The following is a 27,691-nucleotide window of genomic DNA, read 5'->3' on the forward strand; positions in this document are numbered from 1 at the left end:
TTTAGCATTTGTTGTAGAGCTGGTTTGGTGGTGCTGAATTCACTTAGCTTTTGCTTGTCTGTAAAGCTTTTGATTTCTTCATCAAATCTGAAATAGATCCTTGCTGGTTAGAGTAATATTGGTTGTAGGTTCTTCCCTTTCATCACTTTAAATATGTCCTGCCACTCCCTTCTGGCTTATAGGGTTTCTGCTGAGAAATCAGCTGTTAACCTTATGGGGATTCCCTTGTATGTTATTTGTTGCTTTTCCCTTGCTGCTTTTAATATTTTTTCTTTGTATTTAATTTTTGATAGTTTGATTTATATGTGTCTTGGTGTGTTTCTCCTTGGATTTATCCTGTATGGGACTCTCTGCGCTTCCTGGACTTGGGTGGCTATTTCCTTTCCCATGTTAGGGAAGTTTTCGACTATAATCTCTTCAAATATTTTCTCCGGTCTTTCTCTCTCTCTTCTCCTTCTGGGACCCCTATAATGCGAATGTTGTTGCATTCAATGTTGTCCCAGAGGTCTCTTAGGCTGTCTTCATTTCTTTTCATTCTTTTCTCTTTATTCTGTTCTGCAGCAGTGAATTCCACCATTCTGTCTTCCAGGTCACTTATACGTTCTTCTGCCTCAGTTATTCTGCTATTGGTTCCTTCTAGTGTATTTTTCATTTCATTTATTGTATTGTTCTTCTCTTTTTGTTTGTTCTTTAATTCTTCTAGGTATTCTTTAATTCTTCTAGGTATTCTTTAATTCTTCTAGGTCTTTTAAAATATTTCTTGCTTCTTCTCGATCTTTTAAAGCTAATACTGCCCCAAAATCAAAACCATTAAAGTAAACTATGAGAAAAAAAAAGTACAGATTGATTGACTTCATAACATAGATGGGAAAATTCTCAGCAACTTTTTAGAAAATCAAATTTCAAAGCATATAAAAATGATAATACATCATGAAAAATGGATTTTAGTGGTCACTTTTATAGTCAAAAGTAATCAATGTAATTTACTGTGTTCATAGATAAAAAAGAAAAGTCAAATAAATGATCATCTCAATAGTTTCAGAAAAAGCATTTTATAAAATTCAATACCCCACACATGATAAAAACTCTCAGAAAACAAAGGATAGAAGGGTGCTTCCTCAACGTGATAAAAAGGCATCTACAAAAACCCTTGTTTCACTCCATATACAAAAATTAACTTGAAATGGGTCATAGATCTAACTATAAACATAAAAGCTAAAACTATAAAAGTTCTAGAAGAATAGAAAGAAAAAAAGTCTTGGTAATTTAGACTTAGGCAAAGATTTCCAAAATAAGACACAAAAAGTATGAACTATAAGAGAAAAAAATGGATAAGTTGGACTTCATCAAAATTTAAGATTTTCTCTTCAAAAAACACTTCAGAAAATGAAAAGTCACAGACTGGGAAAAATATTTGAAAAATGTATATCCAATAAATAACCTTTTATATATCCAGAATATATAAAGAACACTAACAACAAGAAGAAGAAAACAACCCAATGAATAGCAGGGAGATGAGATTTGAATAGACTTCACCATAGAAGATATACAGATTTCTTAGAAGTGCACAAAAAGATGCTCAACATAATTAGTCATTAGGAAAACATATTAAAACCACATTGAGTTACCACTTCGAACCCACTAGAATGGCTAAAATTAAAACAATTAACAATTCCAAGTGTTGGTGAGGATATGGAACAACTGGAACTCTCATGCATTACAAAAGGAACAGCCACTTTGAAAAAGATTTTGGCAGTTCCTTACAAAGCTTACACTTACCAAATAATCTACTAATTCCATTCCTACATATTTACCCAAGAGAAATGAAAAATATGTCCACACAAAGACTTGTATACAATGTTCATAGCACCTTTATTCATGATGGTAAGAAACTTGAAACAATTCAAATATCCAATAACTGGTGAATAAAAAACCAAATTGTAATTCATCTGTACAATGGCCACCACTCAGCAACACGAAGAAGCAAAGTAATGATACATCCAACAACACAGAATTGCAGAAGTATTATGCTAGACACAGAAGCCTATACAGTATACAATTTTGTTTACATGAAATGTTAGAAAAGGCAAAACCAAATAGTGACAGAAAGCAGATAGGGGGCGGGGAGTTAGAGGAAAGGAATGCAAAGGGGCACAAGGAAATGTTTTACTGTAACCGAAATATTCTATACCTTGGTTGTGGCAGTGGTTACATGGAGATAAACATTTGTTAAATCTCATCGAATTGTACATTTAAAGTGGTGAATTTTATTGTATGTAAACTATACCTCAATAAAGCTTCTAAAAGTAACACATATGTATGTAAATTATACCTCAGTAAAGCTTCTAAAAGTAACACATACTGATTACAGATAATATTGTTGTATTTCCCTACTTATAGATATACTTTTCTATAGGACTTTAAAAACTAAAAAATATGTAAGCTTTATTTTCTACTTTCTAACTTACTCTCCAATAATATACATTCCCCATGTTACTAAAAACTTTGGAAACATTTAGTTTGTGCATGATAGCCCATTTATAAATATGCCACACTTAATCATTCCCCTATTGGTGGAAATTTAGATTTTCAATTTTTCTGTATACTAATATTCTGATATTCTTTGTGTGTATATCCTTGTATATTTTTTGAATTTTTTTCCTGATAATAGATTTTTCAAAGATACAATTTCTGGGTCAAAGTATAAGAACATTTTAAGGATCTTAAACATACTGTTAAATTGTTTTCCAGGAAGACCATACTGATTTAATTCTCACTAGCAGTATATGAAAGGACCAGTTGTACTGCACTCTTGCCAGAACTGAATGTTATTGTGAACTATTATTTGAAATATTTGCTTAAACTTTTCACTTCAGCTTGATACTGGTTTGTAACTCTTCCCTGTACCTTTGTTCACATAGAGTCAGTCCATATTGTTCACCCTGCTGTGGGTAGGGTTGTTTCAGTCCATTCCCGAGGATTTGTGACATTTGCAGACCCTCTGGGTACTGTGGGTCTATTCTGACATCATCTTCCTGATATTCCAGAGCCTGAGTCTGACTGTCTCTGTTTCTTGCCTCTATCTGACTAGTTATCTCTTAATGTGTTTTTGAGTCTTCCATGTTTATATCATCTCTAGTGCTTAAGATTTTAACATAGCATATCTTAGCTATTACACACGGCATCTCTTTTCCTGTGGTGCAGCTCAGCACATAGTATAATTCATCTTCCATGTAGTACAGCTGTGATTTGTTCTTCATTCCTATTTACCACCCCATCCTTATCTTTCCCCTTAGTTCTCCTCTCATCTCTCCCAACTGGCACCTCTTTCCCAATTACAAGCAATGATCATATAATAGAGAGAAGATAAATAAAAAAGAGGGCTGAGCCTTATCCTTTCTGTGGCTAGGCTGAGTCAAATTTCAGCCCATCTTCCCCACTCCCTTCCCTGCTGGATTCAGTGTTCCCTTCTTCCTCCTGCCAGGTTAATCCTATGCAGGTTCTGAGTTAGTACTGACCACTGCTGGCTCAGTTCCATCAGGCTTCACCTGGCTCTGGAATTGCTTTGAGGCAGGACAACTTTTTATTTCTGGCTCAACCTGTGAGACTCAGTTTGAGTATCATCTCCTCTGGATTAGAGCTCCCAGGGTGGCTTGATACCCTCCCTGTGTATTCCAGTGGCACCTCTGCTTGCCCCTATTATTATACATATCCCACTTGATTACAATTGCCTGGTTAAAAGGCAATCCAGCCTACCAGAAATGGGAGCTCCAGGAGGTCAGGGACTAGCTCTTTTATCTATATATTCCTGGCAATTTGCACAGTCCCTGGATTTCAGTGCAAGTCTTATATTTTTTCACTCTTGTCTTCCAACAGCCTTCTCTTCACACAACAGTCATGCTGATCTTTTAAAACATAATCATTCTTTCTCTCTAATTTATTAATTTTCAGAGTTAAGTGGTCTGTGTCCTACTTTCCTGCAGTGGCTACCAATGTATCGATTTTTGTTTTGGTTGGTGGTTTGTGATTCTCTACATGTTTTTATTTTTTGTTTGTATCATTATGAACTCACAGACTTTTAAAATATGTTCAATATGAGTCAATCAATTGCAGTTGCTATTGTTTTTGATTCTCAAAGTGCCCCATCTTACACCTGTGGAAGCTCCCTCATACTAGCTCCTAGATCAAATTAGATCTTTATGACACAGGCCTGCCCCCTTTTTTTTGATAGATTCTTTGCTTATTGGTACCACACGGCTTATCATCATCTTGTTTATTTCCAGCCTCAGACTTGGAATCAGCCCTTTCTCCACAAAACCCTGGCTCCTTTGAGGGTATAATGTTACTTACAGGCCGCAACCTGGACATTATGAATGTTTCTTGCCACTTATTTGTCATTGCTTCTAGAATTTTGGAGCAGACAAAGGTAGGGAATATGCACTTATCTTACCTGTCCTGTATGACTACATTTCAGAATAATCAAAAAAGCCCTAGTTGATGACACACTTTGTACCTTTAGAGAAGAATTGTAGTTATTAAATGTATAAGGATTAATAAAATCAAAACATCACCATTTGCAACCACTAATGAAGTAATTGATTCAGGCAATGAACATCAACAGATGCTAAAGCCATTAGGAGAGGATGATAAGGACCTTCACAGTGAAAGAATCAGGCTACCCCATGTGAACCCACTGATCAATTTTAGCGTGTCTTAAAATGAGACAACCAGACATTATGTACTGCATGATGTAATGCAATAAGAAATACACTGTACCACTTATGAAATATTCTTGCCAAAAAATGTGAAACCTGAATTTAATCAACATTTAGGTCTAACCTTTAGTTTGCAGAGCAGTAGGAGAACAAATAGACAAATTAAGAATTTGGTACAATTTACAGGACAACTAACCTAGATTATTCAACAATTCAAAGAGCAGAAGAAAAAAAAAAGGAGGGAGGAGTGGGGTCTGTTACAAATTAAAAGAGACTTAAAAGGCATTATAATCAAATGCTGCAATGATTGGACCTCATTTGTGTCCTGATCCAAATATATCCATGTAAAACTCTGTTTTGAGACAATTGGGGAAATGTTAAAGTACATTTAGAATTAGATGTTACTAATGAATTTTTGTTAATTTTGTCAGGCATGATAACAGAATTGTGGTTATGTAAGAAAATATCCCTTTTAAAAAGAATATATAAGCACAGACAACTCTACACAATACTCTGTAATGGCTTATATGCAAAAAGAATGTAAAAAAGAGTGGATATATGTATATGTATATGTAACTGATTCACTTTGCTGCACACCTGAAACTAATACAACATTGTAAGTCAACTATATATACTCCAATAAAAATATTTTTAAAAATTAAGATGTTTGCATGGCAAAAAAAAAAAATCATAGTAAAAAAGTTCAAAAGACAAAAAAAAGTTCCTATCTTAATCCCAAACTCCTAATTTGGGGTTAACATATACACACTACTACATAGAAAAGAGATAGGGACTTCTCTCATGGCATAGTGGTTAAGAATTTGCCTGCCAATGCAGGGGACACAGATTCAAGCCCTTGTCAAGGAAGATCCCACATGCCACAGAGCAACTAAGCCCATGTGCCATAACTACTGAGCCTGTGCTCTAGAGCCCACGAGCCACAGCTACTGAGCCCGTGCACCACAACTACTGAAGCCTGTGCACCTAGAGCCTGTGCTCTGCAACAAGAGAAGCCACTGCAATGAGAAGCCTGCACACTGCAACAAAGAGTAGCCCCCACTCGCTGCAACTAGAGAAAGCCCATGCGCAGCAAAACAGACCCAATGCAGCCAAAAATAAATAAATAACTTTACATTTAAAAAAACAGATAATCAACAAGGACCTACTGTATAGCACAGGGAACTCTACTCAATATTCTGTAATAACATATATGGGAAAAGAATATGAAAAAGAATAGATGTATGTATATATATATAACTGAATCACTTTGCTATACACCTGAAACTAACATAACATTGTAAATCAACTATACTCCAATATAAAATAACAATTTTAAAAATAATTTTAAAATTTAAAAAATAAAAGGAATATATATTGAAATATTTACAGTTAAGATGACATGAGAGAGATTTGCTTTAACAAAGCACCAAAAGGGAAAAAAAATAAGAAAGGAAAGAAATAATAAATTAGGGAAAAAGGAAGGAAAGAAGGAAGGGAAAGGAAGAATGGAAGGAGGGGAGGAGGGAAGACAGGCAAAAATATTACTAACTATCAAATCTTGAGATGGGTACTCAGGGATATATAAATTGTTCTCTCTACTTTGGTGCATATTTAACATTTTTCTTTTAAAAGTTTTAAACATACATTATATTAGATCATTTCCCTATTTAATTTCCCAATTAGACACGATTATTATGTGAGTGTATCTATTGGGAGGGGTGGGCAGATAGGAAGGAATTCAGACATGTATAAAAAACAAAGAGAAAATCATCCATGGTCACGTTGTCCAGTAATAACCAGCATTGCCATTGGGGTCTATTCTCTTCCAGGCTTCCTTCACATTCATGCCAATGATGGTTACTATTCTATGCTATCACTTTAAATGCCTCATCCTTGCTGTTTTAGGTGGCATTGCTTTCATTACCAGAGAGACAGAATATCCTCTCATAGGTTCATTGAATATCCTCTCATAGGTTCTATTTATATTTCTTCTTTTATGAATTACCTGTTTTGAGGGACTTGTCAACTATATTACAAACTTCTTTTTCTGCTGTTCCTGCATAGTTGAATAGAAATGTGCACCATGTTGCATAACCATTAACAGGAAAAGACGAAGGAGCCACTGAAGTTTGGCAGCTCTGAAGATTTAAGTGTCCTGTGTCTCAAGACCCAGACCAGCCTCCGTGATTCTCCAGGAAACTGTGTTGCACAACCCAGAGAGCATCATTCACCTAAAGACAATGTGCTACTCTATTCAGAAAGTATAAATAGGGAACTGGTTCAAGAGTCCCAGTTATTCTTGGATGCAAACCTCTGTAGGAGATAAAATATAAAACAAGGCTGACAGGGGCAGAGTCAAGATGGCAGAGTAGGAGGATGTGGAGTTCATGTCTCCTCACAGCTAGGGCACCTACCAGGCATTGGTGGGGGACCTCGGACACCTAAGGGGACTGGAGGAATCCCCACACAACTGGGCCAGGGGTCAGGCTTGAGCTCCTGTGGTGGGAGTGCTGAGTCCAAACCACTGGACTAATAGAGAACCACGGACTCAGGGAAAATTACTCAATGTGAGGCCTCCCAGAGGTCCTCATCTTGGCACCAATATCCAGCTCCACCCAACTGCCTGCAAACTCCAGTGCTGGAAGCCTCAGGCCAAACAAACAGCAAGATAGGAACACAGCTCCACCCATAAAAAAAATGAGATGAAAAAATTATGTTACAGATGAAGGAACAAGATAAAAACCTACAAAACCAAAAAAATGAAGAGGAAATAGGCAACCTACCTGAAAAAGAATTCATAATAATGATAATAAAGATGATCTAAAATCTTGGAAATAGAATGGAGGCACAGATCAATAAAATACAAGATATGTTCAACAAAGACCGAGTAGAACTAAAGAACAAAGAGACAGTGATAAACAACTCAACAACTGAAATGAAAAATACACTAGAAGGAATCAATAACTGAATAACTGAGACATAAAAATGAATAAGTGACCTGGAAGATACAATGGTGGAAATAACAGCAGAGGAGCAGAATAAAGAAAAAAGAATGAAAAATTAAAAAATGAGGACAGTCTCAGAGACCTCTGGGACAACATTATATTCACCAACATTTGCATTATAGGGACCCCTGAAGAAGAAGAGAAAGAGAAAAGGTCTGAGAAAATATTTGAAGAGATTATAGTCAAAAACTTCCCTAAGATGGGAAAGGAAAAAGTCAGTCAAGTCCAGGAAGGGCAGAGAGTCCCATTCAGGATAAACCCAAGGAAAAACATGCTGAGACACATATTAATCAAACTAACAAAAATTAAATTCAAAGAAAAAATATTACAAGCAGCAAGGGAAAAGCAACATATAACATACAAGGGAATCCCCATAAGTTTATCAGCTGATTGTTCAGCAGAAAATCTGCAGGCCAGAAGAGACCGGCAGGATATATTTAAAGTGATGAAAGGGAAAAACCTACAACCAAGATTACTCTATCCAGCAAGGATCTCATTCAGATTCAATGAGAAATCAAAAGCTTTACAGACAAGCAAAAGCTAAGAGAATTCAGCACCACCAAACCAGCTTTGAAACAAATGCTAAAGGAACTTCCATAGGTGGGAAACACAGGAGAAGAAAAAGACCCACAAAAACAAACCAAAGCAATTAAGAAAATGGTAATAGGAACATACATATTGATAATTACCTTAAATGTGAATGGATTAAATGCTCTAACCAAAAGACACAGGCTCACTAAATGGATACAAAAACAAGACCCATATATATGATGTCTACAGGAGACCCACTTCAGAGCTAGGGACACATACAGACTCAAAGTGAGGGGATGGTAAAAGATATTCCACACAAATGGAAATCAAAAGAAAGCTGGAGTAGCAATACTCATATCAGATAAAATAGACTTTAAAATAAAGAATGTTCAAGAGACAAGGAAGGATACTACATAATGATCATGGGATCAATCCAAGAAGAAGATATAACAATTATAAATATATATGCACCCAGCATAGGAGTACCTCAATACATAAGGCAAATGCTAACAGCCATAAAAGGGGAAATCAACAGTAACACAATAATAGTGGGGGACTTTAACACCTTACTTACACCAATGGACAGATCATCCAGACAGAAAATTAATAAGGAAACACAAAGGTTAAATGACACAATAGACCAGATAGACTTAACTGATATATATAGGACACTCCATCCGAAAGCAGCACATTACACTTTCTCAAGTGCACATGGAAGACTCTCCAGAATAGATCACATCTTGGGTCACAAATCAATCCTCAGTAAATTTAAGAAAAATGAAATCATATCAAGCATCTTTTCTGACCACAACTCTATGAGATTAGAAATCAGTTACAGGGAAAAGAACTGTAAAAAACAAAAACACATGGAGGCTAAATAATACCCTACTAAATAACCAAGAGATCACTGAAGAAAACAAATAGGAAATCAAAAAATACTTAGAAACAAATGATAATGAAAACATGATGACCCAAAACCTATGGGATGCAGCAAAAGCAGTTCTAAGAAGTTTATAGCAATTCAAGCTCCCCTTAAGACACAAGAAAAATGTCAAATAAACAATCTAACCTTACACCTAAAGCAACTAGAGAAAGAAGAACAAACAAGACCCAAAGTCAGTAGAAGGAAAGAAATCAAAAAGATCAGAGAAGAAATAAATGAAATATAAATGAAGAAAACAATAGCAAAGATCAATACAACTAAAAGTTGTTTCTTTGAGAAGATAAACAAAATTGATACACCTTTAGCCAGACTCATCAAGAAAAAAAGGGAGGGGATTCAAATCAATAAAATTAGAAATGAAAAAGGAGAAATTACAACTGACACTGCAGAAATACAAAGGATCATAAGAGACTACTACAAGCAAGTATATGCCAATAAAACAGACAACCTGAAATAAATGGACAAATTCGTAGAAAGGTATGACCTTCCAAGACAAAACCAGGAAGAAATAGAAAATATAAACAGACCAAACACAAGTAATGAAATTGAAACTGCAATTAAAAATCTTCCAACAAACAAAAGTCCAGGACCAGTTGGCTTAACAGGTGAATTTTATCAAACATTTAGAGAAAACCTAACACCCATCCTTCTCAAACTCTTCCAAAAAATTGCAGAGGGAGGAACACTCCCAAACTCATTCTATAAGGCCACAGTCACACTGATACCAAAACCAGAGAAAGATACAACAAAAAAAAAAGAAAGGAAGAAAATTAAGACCAATATCACTGATGAACAGAGATGCAAAAATTCTCAACAAAATACTAGTAAACAGAATCCAGTAACACATTAAAAGGATCATACAGCATGATCAAGTGGGATTTATCCCAGGATGCAAGGATTCTTCAATACACACTAATCAATCAATGTGATACACCGTGTTAACAAATTAAAGAATAAAAACCATATGATTATCTCAATAGATGTAGAAAAATATTTTCACAAAATTCAACACTGATTTATGATAAAAACTCTCCAGAAAGTGGGCATAGAGGGAACCTACCTCAACACAATAAATGTCATATATGACAAACCCACAGCAAACTTCATTCTCAATGGTGAGAAACTGAAAGCATTTCCTCTAAAATCTGGAACAAGACAAGGTTGTCCACACTCACCACTATTATTCAACATAGTTTTGGAAGTTTTAGCTACAGAAGTCAGAGAAGAAAAAGAAATAAAAGGAATCCAAATCAGAAATGAAGAAGCAAAGCTGTCACTGTTTGCAGATGACATGATACAATACATAGAAAATCCTAAAGATGCCACCAGAAAACTACTAGAGCTAATGAATGAATTTGGTAAAGTTGCAGGATACAAAATTAATGCACAGAAATCACTTGCATCCCTATACATTAATAACGAAAGTTAAGAAGGAGAAATTAAGGAAACAATCTCATTTACCATTGCAGTGAAAAGAATAAAATACCTAGGAATAAACCTATCTAAGGAGACAAAAGACGTGTACTCAGAAAACTATAAAACACTGATGAAAGAAACCAAAGATGACACAAACAGATGGAGAGATATACCACGTTCTTGGATTGGAAGAATTAATATTGTGAAAATGACTATACAACCCAAAGCAATTCACAGATTCAATGCAATCCCTATCAAATTACCAATGGCATTTTTCACAGAATTAGAACAAAAAATTTTACAATTTGTATGGAAACACAAAAGACCCAGAATAGCCAAAGCAATCTTGATAAAGAAAAATGAAGCTGGAGGAATCAGGCTCCCTGACTTCAGACTATACTATAAAGCTACAGTAATCAAGACAGTATGGTACTGGCACAAAAACAGAAATATAGATCAATGGTACAGGATAGAAAGCCCAGAGATAAACCCATGCACCTATGGTCACCTAATGTATGACAAAGGAGGCAAAAACATACAATGGAGAAGAAACAGTCTCTTCAAGAAGTGGTGATTGAAAACTGGACAGCTACATGTAAAAGAATGAAATTAGTACACTCCCTAACACAATACACAAAAATAAACTCTAAATGGATTAAAGGCCTTAATATAAGACCAGACACTATAAAATTCTTAGAGGAAAACATAGGAAAAACACACTTTGACATAAATCACAGCAAGATCTTTTTTGACCCACCTCCTAGAGTAATGGAAATAAGATCAAAAATAAACAAATGGGACCTAATGAAACTTAAAAGCTTTTGCACAGCAAAGGAAACCATAAACAAGACGAAAAGACCACCCTCAGAATGGTAGAAAACATTTGCAAATGAAACAACAGACAAAGGATTAATCTCCAAAATATACAAGCAGCTCATGCAGCTCAATATCAAAAAATGAAACAACCCAATCCAAAAATGGGCAGAAAACCTAAATAGACATTTCTCCAAAGAAGACATACAGATGGTAAAGAGGCACATGAAAAGATGCTCAAAATCACTAATTATTAGAGAAATGCAAATCAAAACTACAATGAGGTATTACCTCACACCAGTCAGAATGGCCATCATCAAAAAATCTACAAGCAATAGATGCTGAAGAGGGTGTGGAGAAAAGGGAACCCTCCTGCACTGTTTGTGGGAATGTAAATTGATGCAGCCATTATGGAGAACATTAAGGAGGTTCCTTAAAAAACTAAAAATAGAACTACCATATGACCCAGCAATCCCACTACTGGGCACATACCCTGAGAAAACCATAATTCAAAAAGACACATGTACAACCAATGTTCATTGCAGCACTATTTACAATAACCAGGACCTGGAACCAACCTAAATGCCCACCAACAGATGAATGGCTAAAGATGATGTGGCACATATATACAATGGAATATTACTCAGCCATAAAAAAGAATGAAATTGGGTCATTTGTAAAGATGTGGCTGGACCTAGAGTCTGTCATACAGAGTGAGGTAAGTCAGAAAGAGAAAAACAAATATCATATATTAATGCATATATGTGGAATCTAGAAAATTATACAGGTGAACCTATTTGCAGGGCAAGAATAGAGATGTAGACATAGAGAACGGACGTGTGGACACAGTGGGGGAAGGTGAGTGTGGGATGAATTGGGAGACTAGGATTGATATATATACACTACTATGTGTAAAGATAGCTAGCAGGAGCCTGCTGTATAACACAGGGAGCTCACATTGATCTGTGATGACCTGGATGGGTGGAATGGGGGGGTGGGGTTGGGAGGGAGGTCCAAGAGGGAGGGGATATATGTATATATATAGCTGATTCACTTCATCATACAGCAGAAACTAACACAACATTGTAAAACAATTATACTCCAATTTTTTTAAAAAAGGCTGGGAAGGAAGAGAAATTTAAAATATGGATTTCATTTTGATGAAAATATAAAAAGAGCATGTGATAAACCACTATTTCATTATTAAAAGATTTTGCTCCTCCTATTTAAAGAACATTAGTTTCAGAAAGTGGGTAGAGTACAAACAAACTGTCATCAGGTATCACTCAACTTCAGCCAAACATGGCAGGATCCTTTGCTGCTCTGAGTTTTACTGTTAAGGTGTCTCTTCTACATTCTTGTATTTGTTCTCTTTGTTTTCCATTCCATGATCATGTTCTGCCCTTGTCTCCAAGATTCCATTCTTAAAACCATTCAGTATAAAAGAGTTTACCCCCCTCCACTCCTTTTTGTCTTGGATCTTTCTTTTTCTTTTGCTGTTGACTGCTGGAAGTCAAGATTCTAGGAAAGTTAATTGATTTCAGGAAACTGTGATACATTTCTGTGAGGTTGTGGCAGGTAGGAGATAGAGAACTATAGAGGAGTCAATGGATTAAGAGAAAGAAAAGGTCAGCATCTAAGTGCTTGAAAGAAATTGGCACAGGAAAAGAGTTGGGAGAAGCAAGGGTGATTGAGAGCCAGAAAGAGGAAACTTATTGAGCATCTACTCATGTCATATGTCTTATTGACATGATCTCATTTTATCCTCATAAGTCTGGGAGATAGGCATGTTATCCATATTTCACAGAGGAGGAAATGGCAACTCAGAAAAGTTAAGTGCTAAATATCACACAGGTTGTATATGTTGTTAGCAAGAGTCAATACCAGCTCTGTCTTGCCTTTAAGGCCATGATCTTCCTAAAATTACACTCACTCCCAAAGAAGAATAGAAAGGGAATATGGGTCATGGAGAAATAATGGATTCTAAGATATCAATTCCTGCAAAGTCATAAAACTGGCACTTCTTCAAAGATACATTAAGAGCTCCACAGAATTATCTTTAACTTCTACCATTTTTCCTTGAAAAATAATGATAACAGGGTTATCCAGACTGTACAAATGGCAAAATTGGGCACTTTTTAAGTAAAACCTGCTTGGGTATCCAGGATATAGGATTATTTTAATTCCATAAGATTTCATTTCCAGAATGGTCATAGTCTGGAAAAAAGAGAGGAAAAGTAGGAAGTAGGGTGTACATATATGGGCTATAGCTCCTGGGAGATATTGTGCTGAAAAAGAATTTAAACCGTGGCAGCTGTTATTAATTTTATCTGAAATGCCCTCCCTAATCTTCCTCATCTGCCTGGAGAACTCCTATTGATACTGAAAAGCCCCACTCAGCTATTACCCACTCCATGCCTCATAGTTAATCAATCCCTTCTCTATATCATTTCTTTATCTCTTCCATTGTGGCTCATGCAGTGCAGCTATGGCATTCTCCATGCTTTTCATCTATGGAGTCTTCTTACCTCCTGATACAAGAATGTCATCCCAGTCATTGATATCTTACAATCTCTTCAGAAGTCCTACATCATCCTATGTGTGTTTCATGTCCATAGGAAAAATCCAGTGCATCCCTAATCTGAACAGCATCTCTTTCTGACCACAATCCTTCCAGCTTTCTCTTTTTAATACACATTCTTCTACATCAATGGGCCCTCTGATCCTTGCTTAGATTCTGTGATCTAAAACTCTCACTACTCTTTGGTTAATAGTCTCAACTCCCAGGCCAACTTATGAATCCATTGCACCTGCCCTGAAAATCATACCACTGGATCAATCCAATCATTCATCACCTCTTTTCTTTTGTAACTCTCTCCTCCTTGGCTTTTTATACATGATTTCCTCATACCTCTCTGCCTACTTCTTCTCAATTCCCATTACAGGCTTCTAACTATCCCTTAAATACTACCATTCCCCAAAGTTCCATGCTTAAACTCTATTAACATAGTGCACATTTCTCTTCAGTGCTCATTCACATCCATGGCTTCAGGCCCTTTCTGTATACTGATGATCTTCTAAACTAGACCTTCAACTTGGGTTCCTCTTCTACTCTATAGAGCTATGCATCCAACTTTCTACTGTACATCCCCACGTGAATGCCCAATATATGCTTTAAATCCAATACATTCAAAACTGTTCACCATTATCCCCTCACCACACCTCAGTGAATGACATCATCATCTACTCATTTGCCCAAGTTAGAAATCTGGAACTTGTTTTGGATTCCTCCCTTTCCCTTGTCTTATTAAATTCAACATCCAAGTTCTACCTGCTTAGCATATCCTGTATCCCTCTCCTTCTCTCCACTCTCACTCCCACTGTCATGCCTAAGTTACTAGAACAGACTCTTAAATAGTCTCTCTACATATAATCCTGCCTTCTCTACCACACCACCAATCTATATCTGATACCATCATCCTGAATTACAAATTGAATAACGTGACTCTCTGCTTTTCTTCAAAATCCTTCAATACAGCTACTAGAGGAGTTCGATTACTTTTTAATTATTGAAGGACAATTAGATAAAATAAAAAAACAGAAGGGTCAACATGGTTAGAATTTAGCACTGAAGAATAAAATCCAAACTCCTTCGACAAAACACGGGACCTTTTTGAGCTGACAATCTTTCCAACCACATCTCTTCCCACTTAGCCCCCATATCTATGCCCCAGCCTTGCTGAACTATTTGTAATTGCAGCAGGGTTCCCCATGCCATCTTCTCTCCATGCTAGTGTTCAGGTTGTTCCCTCTACCTAAATGCCTTGTTATCTCCTGCTCATTTTTCAAGTCTCACTTTGTTCATCTCCTTCCAGAAAACTGATTAGTTTTCTCAAGGCTAAGTGATACCACAGGAGCCACACACATTTTTATGACAGCATACATCATATTGTGTAATATTTTTCTGTTCATTTGTCTGTATCCCTAACTAGGTACTAAGTCCCTTAAGCAAATATCTTAGGCCTTACAGCTTATATCTCACTCATCTTTGAATCCCTAGCACCTAGCTTTGTACCTGGTTCATAAAGACCTTGCAAAAAGTGGGAAAAAAAGAAAGAATAAATGAACTATTCAAAACATTTTTATTTCTGTTCTTGGTATTTATTGCTTTATTACAAAGCATCCTAACATTTAGTCACAGATGTAGAAAACCAACTTACGGTTACCAGGGGATAGGGCAGGGGATAAATTGGGAGATTGGGATTGACACATACATACTACTACACATAAAATAGATAACTAATAAGAACCTGCTGTATAGCACAGGAAACTCTACTCAATACTCTGTAATGGCATATATGGGAAAAGAGTCTAAAAAAAAAGAGAGTGGATATATGTATATGTATAACTGATTCACTTTGCTGTACACCTGAAACTAACATAACAGTATAAATGAACTATACTCCAATAAAAATTTAAAAATAAAATAAAATTTAGCAGCTTAAAACAATTAATTATTATCTCTATGGTTCTATAGGTTGACTGGCTCAACTGGATGATTCTTTCTCAGGGCCTCCCATGCAGGTACATGGTAGCTGGGCCTGGAGTCATCTGAAGGCTCAAATGGGCTCAACAACCAAGATACCTGAATCACATGGCCAGCTATTGGTAGGAAGTTCAGCTAAAACACTGTCTTCTGAAGCTTCCATATGTGGTCTTTCAATGTGGCTTGGACCTTTCACAGTATGGCAGGTGGGTTCCAAGAGCATCCCAAGAAGAGTATTCCATGATACCCAGGTGTAAGGTGTAGGAATTTTTATGACCTTGGAAGTGCTGTGATTTTATTTCTAACTTAGTCTATTGGTCAAATAAGAACTTAAGGTCAAGCCCAAATTCAAGGGAGGGCAAATTTGACTATCTTCTGATGTGGAAGTGGCACATAGGGGCAGAGAAGGAAAGAACTGATGATGGCCATCTTTAGAAGTAGCTTAACATGATTTAGAATGAAAAACAACTTTAAATAATACATTAAAATGTGTTCCTTTCTAAAACCTATATTTTTCTTCAATTTGGTCATTTCACTCTTGAGAAGTATTTCCACTTGTGGGGTAAACAGGATTATGTGAAAAGATAACTATTAATGAAGTACCTAGCACTTCACTAGTTCTATAAAAAGTTTGAACATGAAGGCTAAAATAAGATTAGGGAATGATTTGTATGTCTCCATTATCATTTCATTCTTAAGTGGCCCTTACAACATGAATATTTGAGAAGTGATATTGTAAGCTATTCAGTTCTCAAGTTTTCTCTTTAATTCCTTTGACTTTACAATTCTGGCATTTTGATCTATAAGATTTACTTCAGAAAACAAGTTTCTTTCAGAATGTTAATTCCTGGAGAACAAGACTCTTTTTTTTTTTTTTTTAACTTAAAGTTACCTTCACTATTGTTAAGAGGTGAATGAGTATCTATTGACTATGATGCAACAAAATAACAGTATTTAAACAGTGATAGAATTCTGTATTCAATAGTACTTATTTTTCATTTAAGGATGAACTTTTTAGTAGTCATTGAAGTCTGCTCCTGGTATGGAACATGACTACTGTTTATACTTTTAGAGTCATGGCTTAGGATGGGAAGTAAAGAATCCATTATCCCTTGTATGAGAGCATATGAACACCTTGATCTAGGGTTGGATTAGGTTAGACTGTATTGCAATTTTAAAAGGGAAAAATATAATACTTAAAACAGCCATGATTGCTTTCTAAAAGAAGTGACATAATTTAATATCAATAATTCTTTATAATGCTCCCTTTCCTTTATGGGTACTAGAGAAGAGAAGAAGCAAAATAGAAAATTTCAGTCTCTACAGTTTTGGGTACCACTGAAGTGTGAGGCAGGAGTAGCTAGTGGTGGCTGGGCAGACACACTGTAGAGTCCATGGATAGGAGAGCATGGAGCAGAGATGGAGAAGATGGAGGGCTCCACTTAATTAAAGGAAGAAAAGGCTCCCTCACTGCTGTGATGTGCCCCAGAGTCTGGCCAGTGTTTATTCATCCTTCATGCTTCATTTCATCCCTTACTTTCTACAATTCTGTTAAGCTTCTCTCTTCTGTGTTAATAGGGTGGGGGCCTGAAAGATGGAGAAATAGCATATTTACAGAGAGAGAAGGACATGTGATGGACAGTGTAAAACCCCTCCATCATCTCAAACTTTCGATAAAGTCCACTATACAAACAAATGTCTTGTGTGCATGAAGTTTTCAGGGGCGAAAGGGGTCATGTCCCACAGCTTGGGCAATATGATGCAGGAACATTATGTATGGAACAGCAAGATGCAGCCAGAAGTGATGAGAGGGAATGTAAGTGTCATCCTAACCACCCCCCTCCTCCCTTTTCCTTCCTCCCCAGACAATTCTTTTGGAAGGATTGGGAGGGACTGAAGGCTGTCACTGCTTATAGATTAGGACTGGAAGCAAACTCATTGAATCTTAATGGCCAGGGTAACTCAGCTGACATGTGGCCTACATGATTACTTATTTAGGTCTAACTCTCTTAGACTCTGCATTTCTTAAAGGCAGAGATTTGGAAATCATTTGTCTCGAATTCCCCATGCCTTGCTTGCTAAAATGTATACACACGCCATGCTAAGTTTTGTGGTTGAAAGAAGAAGGGAAGGAGGGGAGAACTTCATGATTCTTTGAATAACTAAAGAGTTTTCGCTCCAAAGACCAATTCTTAAGCTCTAAAATACTACTTTAGCATCTTATATGAGGGAAACATCTGTGAGAAAACTTTCCCTAAGTTACTGATGACAAATCTTGATTTTTAAATAGGCAAAAAAAAAAAAAAAAAAAGTCTGGAAGTTCTCCTTAGCTAGTCAAATTCAAAAGGCATAGATTATGCATGAATATTAACTGGCCTAGAGTTAGAAGAAATCAGCTATGACAAAAATAAGAATGTTAACATTAACAAAGACTCCAAACTAAAGCCCATAGAGTCTACATAATACTTATTTACTGCTGTTTCCATAGGGAGATCATTCTTGTGATATTGGAGTAGTTTGAAAAAAATACTATTTGAACTTCCCTGGTGGTACAGTGGTGACGAATCCACCTGCCAATGCAGGGGACATGGGTTTCAGCCCTGGTCCAGGAAGATCCCACATGCCGCTGAGCAACTAAGCCTGTGCACAACAACTACTGAGCCTGCGCTCTAGAGCCTGCAAGCCACAACCACTGAGCCCGCGTGCCACAACTACTGAAACCCACGCACCTAGAGCCCGTGCTCCACACGGCGCAAGCCCGTGCCTGCGCATAGCAGCGAAGAGTAGCCCCCACTCGCCGCAACTAGAGAAAGCCTGTGCACAGCAATGAAGGCCCAATGCAGCCAAAAATAAATAAATAAATTTAAAGAAGAAATACTATTTTACATGCAAATTATTTTATGACTGGTACGTGTGAACAGGCAGAGGAAGGTGTTGGTGTTGTACTTGGACGTATCCACAGTGAAGCTATTAGAGCCCTATTTTTTGTCATTATCCTCAGTTGATGAATGACATGACCCCAATGGGATGCCATATACTCAGGAGCACTGTAAAGTGCTTCTAGACTTGAAAATTGTCCCACACATCTCATTCAACTGGACAGCTTGTACTTTAAGCTCAAAGAGTTTAAGAAGGAGAACATGGCTTCCTTGTAATGAATTGATAGAGGCAGCTGATGCCAATAAAATCCAAGATCCAACTTCCACATGAAACTGTTAATAGCATTATTTTCTGTGGAGACCATAATGCCAACGAACTGGTCAAAGGCAAACACATTCCTGTGAAGGTATCAAAGTTACCCTCTTCAGAGTGGTGTCTGTAAAATCAGTTTGAAAAAAGCAAGTTTATAAGAAATTTGGTTATTACCTTTATTGTCAGTGAACCAAAGTCACTCACATAAAGAAATGGAATTGAAAAAATTTTAATCTGTCTACGGTGACTCATCTACATAACTCTGCGTTTCTTTAGAGCCTAGAAATTCTGGGTTTAATTCAGAAGGCCTCTGTATCTAAGTTGCCTGTGCTAAATTAAATTATTCATTTTTCTCAGTTGCTCTACATTCTTTATCTCATTTTACCCTATTAGCCCCCAACTCTTCTCTATTTATCTGGGTCCTATTCAACCTTCAAAGAAGGTTCAGTCTTCCAGTTACCTCTACAGAATGACCTTTAACCTTCTCCAACATCTTTACCATTGAGGGATTATTCCCCCCTCTGCCTCCTAGTAACCACAACCACTCATGCAACTCATTAGTCACTGGGCAGGAGGTACCTTGTAGCATATGGTTCTCACCTTAAACTTAGGAGATGACCACTGCTCAACACCCTCTAAGGCCATGCCCACTGGGACTGGGAGAATCTGATTACAGTATGGAAGCAAAAAATCCCAAAGTGGCTGTACCTTCTGTGTTACCAAACCCACTCTGTTTTTCTGGCATGTTGCTAGAAAATAAACTTAGTCTGGCAAACTGCCAACCCCTTGTCTCGGGAGAAGATAAATGAGGGTTTCAGCTACCCATCTTTCGTCATTTCTGGTTTTTGTTAAACTCATTATTACACATAACCAAAATTAAGCTCTTAAAAGGCTAGTGTACTTAACATAACTGTTCTTAAGCCTGAATTGTTTTACCATTAACAAGAGTCATATAAGAAGACTCAATTTAGACCACGAGATCCTAGAGCTTGAAGGGAAGTTAGAGATTTATGTTTCCAAATCTTTGTTTTCATACAAGAGGAAATCGGGGCTCAGAAAGAGTTTAGAATTTACCCCAGATCCCAAAGGGATATGGTGGTGGAACCAGGACCCAGATGCCGGGGTCCTATTTCTAGTCTACCATACTCCCTTTATACCTTTCTGCCTCTTCTCAACTAGAGAATTCCTCTGACAAATAGATTTCCATTCTTCTATTTTGAGAGAGAATTGTCACGGTTGAAAAGATCTTGAAATTACTCATATCACTTCCTAAGAAATCATTCCTGTTTTCTTTGCTCCACCAGAGGTCTTGACAAGGATCATAAAGGAATCCTGGAAGTAATACGATGAAGTGGACAACACAGACTCTGGAGTCACACAACACTGTGCAACTCTGCACAGTCCTCTTCAGGGTCAATTGGATTAAATGTGATAATGCAAAGGGCCTTCAACACACTGTAGGTCCATAAATGATAGTTTGCCTTCCCTTCCCCAACACCAGAAACCAATTGTGACAATCAGGTGAGAAAACCAGCAGGACACCACACTGCTGGAACTGAAAAATAATAACGATGGTTAAAGTAAAACGTTCTGTTTTTAAATAAATGTGCATGAACAATAATATAAAAAATTGAAAAATCTAGCTTGGAGACTTGTTTATTCTCTTTGAGCACTAGTCTTTTGCTTATTACACTGTAAATTGAGAATGGGTAAATATTTCACCAAGGACACAGCTGTATATGCAGAGTATACATTTCCCAATGCTTGAGTTTCCATTAGAGTTTCCATTTCTCGACTTAATGCCTAAGAGAGCAGCTTGACTTATACATTATATCATTTGTGAGTTCACTTTTTAAAGATGAGTTTGAAAGATGGAAAATGAGATTTAGAAGCTAAGAGAATGAAGAGACTTAGAGCAAGAAATCTGTGACTCTGTAGCTCTAGATTATCCTGATGTATTAAATTGACAATTTTTCAAATTTCTAAACTACTTTCTTCTTTGCTCTTCACTGACAAGAAAATCATTTCTACAGGAAAACTTTAAAATATTGGTTCTTCATTTGTATATTAATTATTGGGTTGGTGAAAAAGTTCATTCAGGTTTTTCCATAAGAAAAAATGTTACATCTTATGGAAAACCCAGATTGAACTTTTTCGCCAACCCAGTAGTTAGACGGTAAGGACAAAACTGTAGACTTTCTGGAAGCATAAGAAAATACTAGGTTTTCAAAAAAAAAAAAAGAAAAAGAAAATACTAGGTTTTCAAACATGGAGAAATGGAAACAAGAGTGATTTTGAGTATCTACTTTGTGCTATCTGCTCTACTAGGTAATTTTGAATGTGTCAGTTTTGAGCCATTACCATTGCATGGTAAGTATTATTAACCTATTTCACAGATTGAAACCTTACAGGACCCTATGGTCCTTCTCCCCCATGTCCTCTGCCTGCCTTTTGCCTGTGGAAAAAATTTAGCCAAAGAATAAGTTTAATCAGAGAAGTGAGAAAATGCAGAAACAAAGGAAGTCAAAGGAGACCAAATAATAATAGTTTAGTCATTAAGCATAGTCAAGGACCTTTAGTTCCTTCTCAAGGGCTATAGATATGGCTCACAGGAGCCATATCCTGTGAGCTGTTTTATAGATACTGAAACCCCCACCAGACGGAAGAAGTTAACTACATGATGACCAGACTATAGCCATGACATAAGCTGCCACAATTCTGAGAACTGGCCTCAAGGAAATGGGAACAAACCGACCCTGGAACTGAAGATTAACTGTACCTAAAACAACCAAGATGATGTTGATCAGACCGCAGATGACCAATTTCAAGATGACTGTCAGAGCTGACTGTGCTGTTTCTGCATGTAGCCCCCTCCCTCTGTCTATAAAAGCTCTTGCCCACTGATTGTCAGTTGGGGGGTGGGAGGCGGGGGAGTCGGCCTTTGGACAGGAGTACACCCTCCCCACTAGTTGCCAGCATCCAAAATAAAACAAACTTTCCTCTCCACCAACCTCGCCTCTTTATTGGCTTTTGAGCGGTGAGCAGCCAGACCCCCAAGTTGGTTACAAGGTGAGATGCAAAAAGTTTGGTTGACTTACCCAATATCACATGGATGGTAAAGAGTGGAGTCATGAGTCTTACCTGCCAGTGTAGAGCCCTGCCTTCCTTACAAGAGGCAATGAAAATGCATTTAGATTTAGAGTCAGAAGATGAGGTTTAGGACCCAGGTCTTTACTTATAAGTATTTAGAGTTTAGTCAAGACATACCACTTTCTGGGGTTTAATGTCTTCATCTATAAAATGAGAATGCTAGCACTTACCTCAGAGGGTGTTGTGATCTGTGGAAGTGATTTTTAAGTTGCCAAAAGCCACTGAAGGAGGGGTGTCTGAATGGTGGTGATACCCTCCCTTGCTGCAGTGAGCCAACATCTCCCACCCACCTCTCAGAATTGACATGAGGAGTCATTGGACACTGGATGTCAAAGTCAATGTAAACCCATGCAGCAGCATGAAAAATTTAGTTATCAATATTCTTAGGAGACTTGCAGAGCTCAAGCACTAAATAAAATAGTTCTTATACGTTTGGTTTTTCTAAGGTAATTAGGATAGCTTTTCAGAGTTTCAGAAGCCCAGAGAGTATCTTCAGAATGTAGTTTAGGAAATGAAGACACTTGATGATCTAATAGAGCAGAGTCTTTAGTCAAATATACCCTATTAGATTTGTGAGGAACCATGGAGATTATGCAGAATCTAACCTTCATTTTGCAGATGAGGAAATTGAGAATAAGATACATAGCTAATGCCACAGAGTTGGGCCAAGAACTCATGACACCTGACTCTGAGTTTGTGCTCTTTTCCACTGCATTAATTGTTCCTCTAACTTCATTTAGACTCAGGAATGTCATTGACAACAAAGTAAATGACAAAATATTAATTATTAAGTCTATGAGTACAGATCTAGATGGGTTTACACTTACTGTGTGACCTTGGGAAAGTTGCTTCATATTTGTGTCTCAGTGTCCTCATCTGTAAAGTGAGTTATAATAATACTGATTTCAGAGGTTATTGAGAGGATAATACAAGAAAAGTTCTTAGCGCAGTGTTCTTACTGCGCCAGTAACTGCTCAACTCTTGTCGGTTATTATATAATCAACAATAATGCACATGCCATAAAACCCATACTGTGACTATCTGTGCATCCCCCCAAACAAGCAGGGAGCCTATCAGGACACAGCCTGGAGGTAACTTGGGCAGACCCATTGGTGGTCAGTCTGCTTATTTCCATTTTATCCAGAATGTCAAGCAATTGTAACATGAGAGGATGAGGCCAGATTTGGAGGGAGTAGAGGAGGTGCTTGTTCTGAGCATTTGAGCCCAAGTCCCAGTTTTTTAATCTCCAGATGGGGATATTAACATCCCTTCTTTTTCATTTTGTGGTATTCAGAGCTGTCAACTTCAATAAAAATTGTATTATAAACTATTCATTGTTATACAAATGTAAAGCAGAGAGCAGAAATGATAGTGGTTTTCTCCTTGTGCTAATAAGCCACAGTCTCTCACCTGAGTGGCTTTTCCTTTCTCACACTCAGGCATCTGGGAGATTTGATGTCAGGAATAAAGAGCTAACATTCTATTAATTACATCTGTTCTCATGGCCTCGAACTTGAGTGTTTGCTCGCCTCTAACAAAGAAAAAGCGGTCCTTTCCTTAGAACATGAGATCCTTTCTAAATAAATTACGAAAGTCTTTTCAATAGCCTGCTTTTTCTTTTTACGTAGGAGCATAGATTTGGGATTATCTTAAAGCCATGGTAGGCAGCTACCTGCTTTGTGTACTGTCCTAATCATTTACCCTTTGATTTCATGTTTCTTTCAAAAGCGTCAAAGCACTAGGCAAATATTACTCATCAAACTGCTCTGATAATGTCCTACATTTAGCACTTCTTTTTCTTTTTTGGCCCAGTCCATCTATTCTCAGGGCTATGACCCACATGAGCTGGAGGGCTCTGGGCAGAAATGCCACATTCCAGCTTTCAGTGGGGAGTTCAAGGACTCCAGAGCTTCTTTTCTGGCTGCCTACACCATTTAGTATTTTCTTTGCCATTGCCTCCTTCTGTTGCCACGGTTTCCTAGTAGTTGTCTTAGAGTAGGTGCCCATCTACATCTCTGCTGGGAGCTTTAATCTTTAAGGACCTGAATTGCAGAGCCCATGAGTCTGTACTGGGCAGGTGTGTTGGTGTCTAACTAGTTGAATACAGTTTTTTAGGTTCAACTTGAAGAACCTGTGGCCAGTGTTAACTTCACTCTCCCCCTAAGCATTTTCCACCAAGCCCACACTTTCCTCCCAACCTCAACTCTTGAATTCATGCTGGTTGATGTGGATGCATGAGTTATAAGTAGCTGCCCTGTAAGCCACTCTCATTGTCACATTTCAGACTTCCCTACCTTCTCTACTTTCCCATCCCCCATTCAATCTCCCCCTTCACATATCCACAAGTCCCAGTAACTTCTTCTGGGAAGCAGCTGAGGGAGAAATGAGGTAGCAGAGAGGTGCCAACATGGCCCTCTTCCAATGGTTTCAGCACCAAAGGGTAACAAAAAAACCCAGTTGGAGACTGACCAGCTATTTATCCACTCCACATTCATGGTAAGTGTCCTCTGCTGATAATTCTTGCTTCCATTTAACTAAGTGAGAATTGGAGGGTCCAGGAGCTAAAGTGACTGGCTGACTCCAAGATTAGGCCACTTTCAGAAGAAGCAGAAGTCGACTGATCCACAGCTCTAATCAAGATACTAATAGTTAATCTACTAAAAACAAATATTTGCCATCCCACAGGTGAAATACCCCTTGCTTAATCTTTTCCTTCCCCTTCCTATTTCCCAATATTTCATTACGGCAAACTTTTCTTAACTCATAAGATATTTTTGCCTATGGTTTGGCTTTCACTAAGGAGAGTACATTATGATAAAATTTACCTGAAATTAGTATCATAAACACAACAGCATAATATCACTTTACGGGGCCACCCCTGAGAGCATAACCAGTGAGGTATACCTGAGCCTAAGATAGTTTTACACCTCTTCCCTTTTGTGGCTTTATTCACTTTCAGTTCGGTGGCTTCATGGAATAACTGCAATAATTAAACAGAGAATTTCCAGACCCTCTAGATTATATGAAGATAGATGCTAAAGGTCATGCTTGAGTGGGAAAAAGTTTTGCTGATCAGTATGGCTGGGTAACTACACTGCCGCATGCAAAACCTAATGAAATCAGTGCATCTGACCAAAGACTCACCACTCTCCTCTATCCCATACCCTTTTAAAACCAGTAATACTGATGGCAAAGAGGCAATAGAAAGCATGAGTTTACAATGGCAGACTCAGAGGTTCAAATCCTGGAGCTGGCAAGTTATTTAATATCTCTTTGTTACTTTCTTCATCTATAAACATGAATATTAATTTGTTGTACCTTTCTCTCAGTCCTGTTTTGACAATATGATTTTATATATATGTACAAATAGATATACATATATACACACATAAATACATACATACATATATAAACACACATACATACGTATATATACATACACACACACATATACATACATACGCACATATAAAATATTACCCAAAAAATGTTAGATATTGTTATTATTGCTAATATTTATTGAGTGCCTGCTATGCGCCATTACAATGCTAAGCACTGTTATTCTTTATAGCCAACCTACTATATAAGTAGTATTGTTAGGCTCTTTTGAAAAATGAAGATACTGGGGGTCAAGATGACTTGACTTAGGTCATGCAGTTAATAAGCAACAGAAGCAGCATTGGAACTCAGGCCTTACTAGATTTCTACTGATTGCCCACCCTATTGGATGCTAGAAGAAGGACCTATTGTCCGGACTGCCAGTTGCAGGCAGCCAGCCATCTTTTCTACATAAGTACATCAGAATGTACTTATGGACATGCATACACCAAAACATCTAAAGTATTTAATCATGTCTAATTCCAACTTATTGTTATTCATACAAAAATATTCTTCACTAAGATCCTGCTCTGTGCGAGGCTCTGTGCAAGTTCTTTAGGATTCAGAGATAGTGAGACAAGTCCCTGCCACTGGGAGCACTCCAGTTCAAAACAGAGAACAGGAGCATTAAAAACAATTACAGGTGACTGCCTGCTACCCAGGGCTGTGCCCTCAGTTAAAAAGAAGACTCCTTAGGTACCTGAACCTTGCCCTGAATCCCTCAAGGTAGAGCCTTTCCTGCTTCAGCTGGTCTTCCTCAACTGGCAATCGCTCCACACATGGAAAGTAATTCTCACCAATTAGCTATCCCAATGCTAGGACTTCAATTCCCTTCATTTAGGTAGGGCTATTTCCAAAGACAAATCTTCCTTTTCCTCATAGAAATCCAACATTCTCCATAATTTCTTCCATTTTTCATTATATCTTTAAGGTGTTACTTTGCTGAACAAGAAAAGCAACTTTGCCCATGACTGAATCTTTGCTCAGATTTAAATAAGGAATCCTCATTGTTTTATCTTATCATTGACAGAGGGCTTAAGAATCCTAGGCCTTTACATACTATATAAGGATTTTACACCCTTACCGATTAAAAAAAAAATCCAAAAGAGATTATAATGTTGAAAATAAAAGTATCGGCACATCTTCATTTACTTTTTCATTCTGCAAATACTTATTTTTTTTTTTTTTAAATTTTTTTTTATTTATTTATTTATTTTTGGCTGCGTTGGGTCTTCGTTTCTGCGCGAGGGCTTTCTCTAGTTGCGGCAAGTGGGGGCCACTCTTCATCGCGGTGTGCGTGCCTCTCACTGTCGCGGCCTCTCTTGTTGCGGAGCACAGTCTCCAGACGCGCAGGCTCAGTAATTGTGGCTCACGGGCCCAGTTGCTCCGCGGCATGTGGGATCCTCCCAGACCAGGGCGCGAACCCATGTCCCCTGCATTGGCAGGCAGATTCTCAACCACTGCGCCACCAAAGGAAGCCCTGCAAATACTTATTGAACATCTAAAATGAACCAGGAACTTGGCAGAGCAAAAGGAGTACAATGGGGATTATGCAGTGGTGAAATGGTCCTTCTCTTTAGACATACAATCTGGTGAAGGAGACAGACAGACAGATGGATAGATTTACAAGTGCTATAAATCACTATAGAGTAGGCTATAGTCACATGAAATGGTAGCAGGGAGAGAGAGAGATTTGTTCAAGACATAGAAATAACATGTGCAAAGGACCCAAGGTATGAGCATGCAAAGACCACTACAGAGACTAAAAGGAAAATAATATTGTCTGGCTAAACATAAAATAAAAGCTGACATATGGCAAGAGATGAAACTGGATATGAAAGTGGGAGGTTTAACATGCTCCAGGCCTCAGTAGATGGAAGATCCTTTCCAGCTAAAGCTGTGTAACACAGCTTCATCCACTATCACAAACAATTGACCTGAGGACTCTCACCCATACTGCCTAATAAGGGGCAGCTCTTTTTCATTAATGAATCTGCAGGAA

The sequence above is a fragment of the Balaenoptera musculus genome, chromosome 1 (genome assembly GCF_009873245.2).
Source record: "Balaenoptera musculus isolate JJ_BM4_2016_0621 chromosome 1, mBalMus1.pri.v3, whole genome shotgun sequence".
NCBI classification, from domain to species: domain Eukaryota; kingdom Metazoa; phylum Chordata; class Mammalia; order Artiodactyla; family Balaenopteridae; genus Balaenoptera; species Balaenoptera musculus.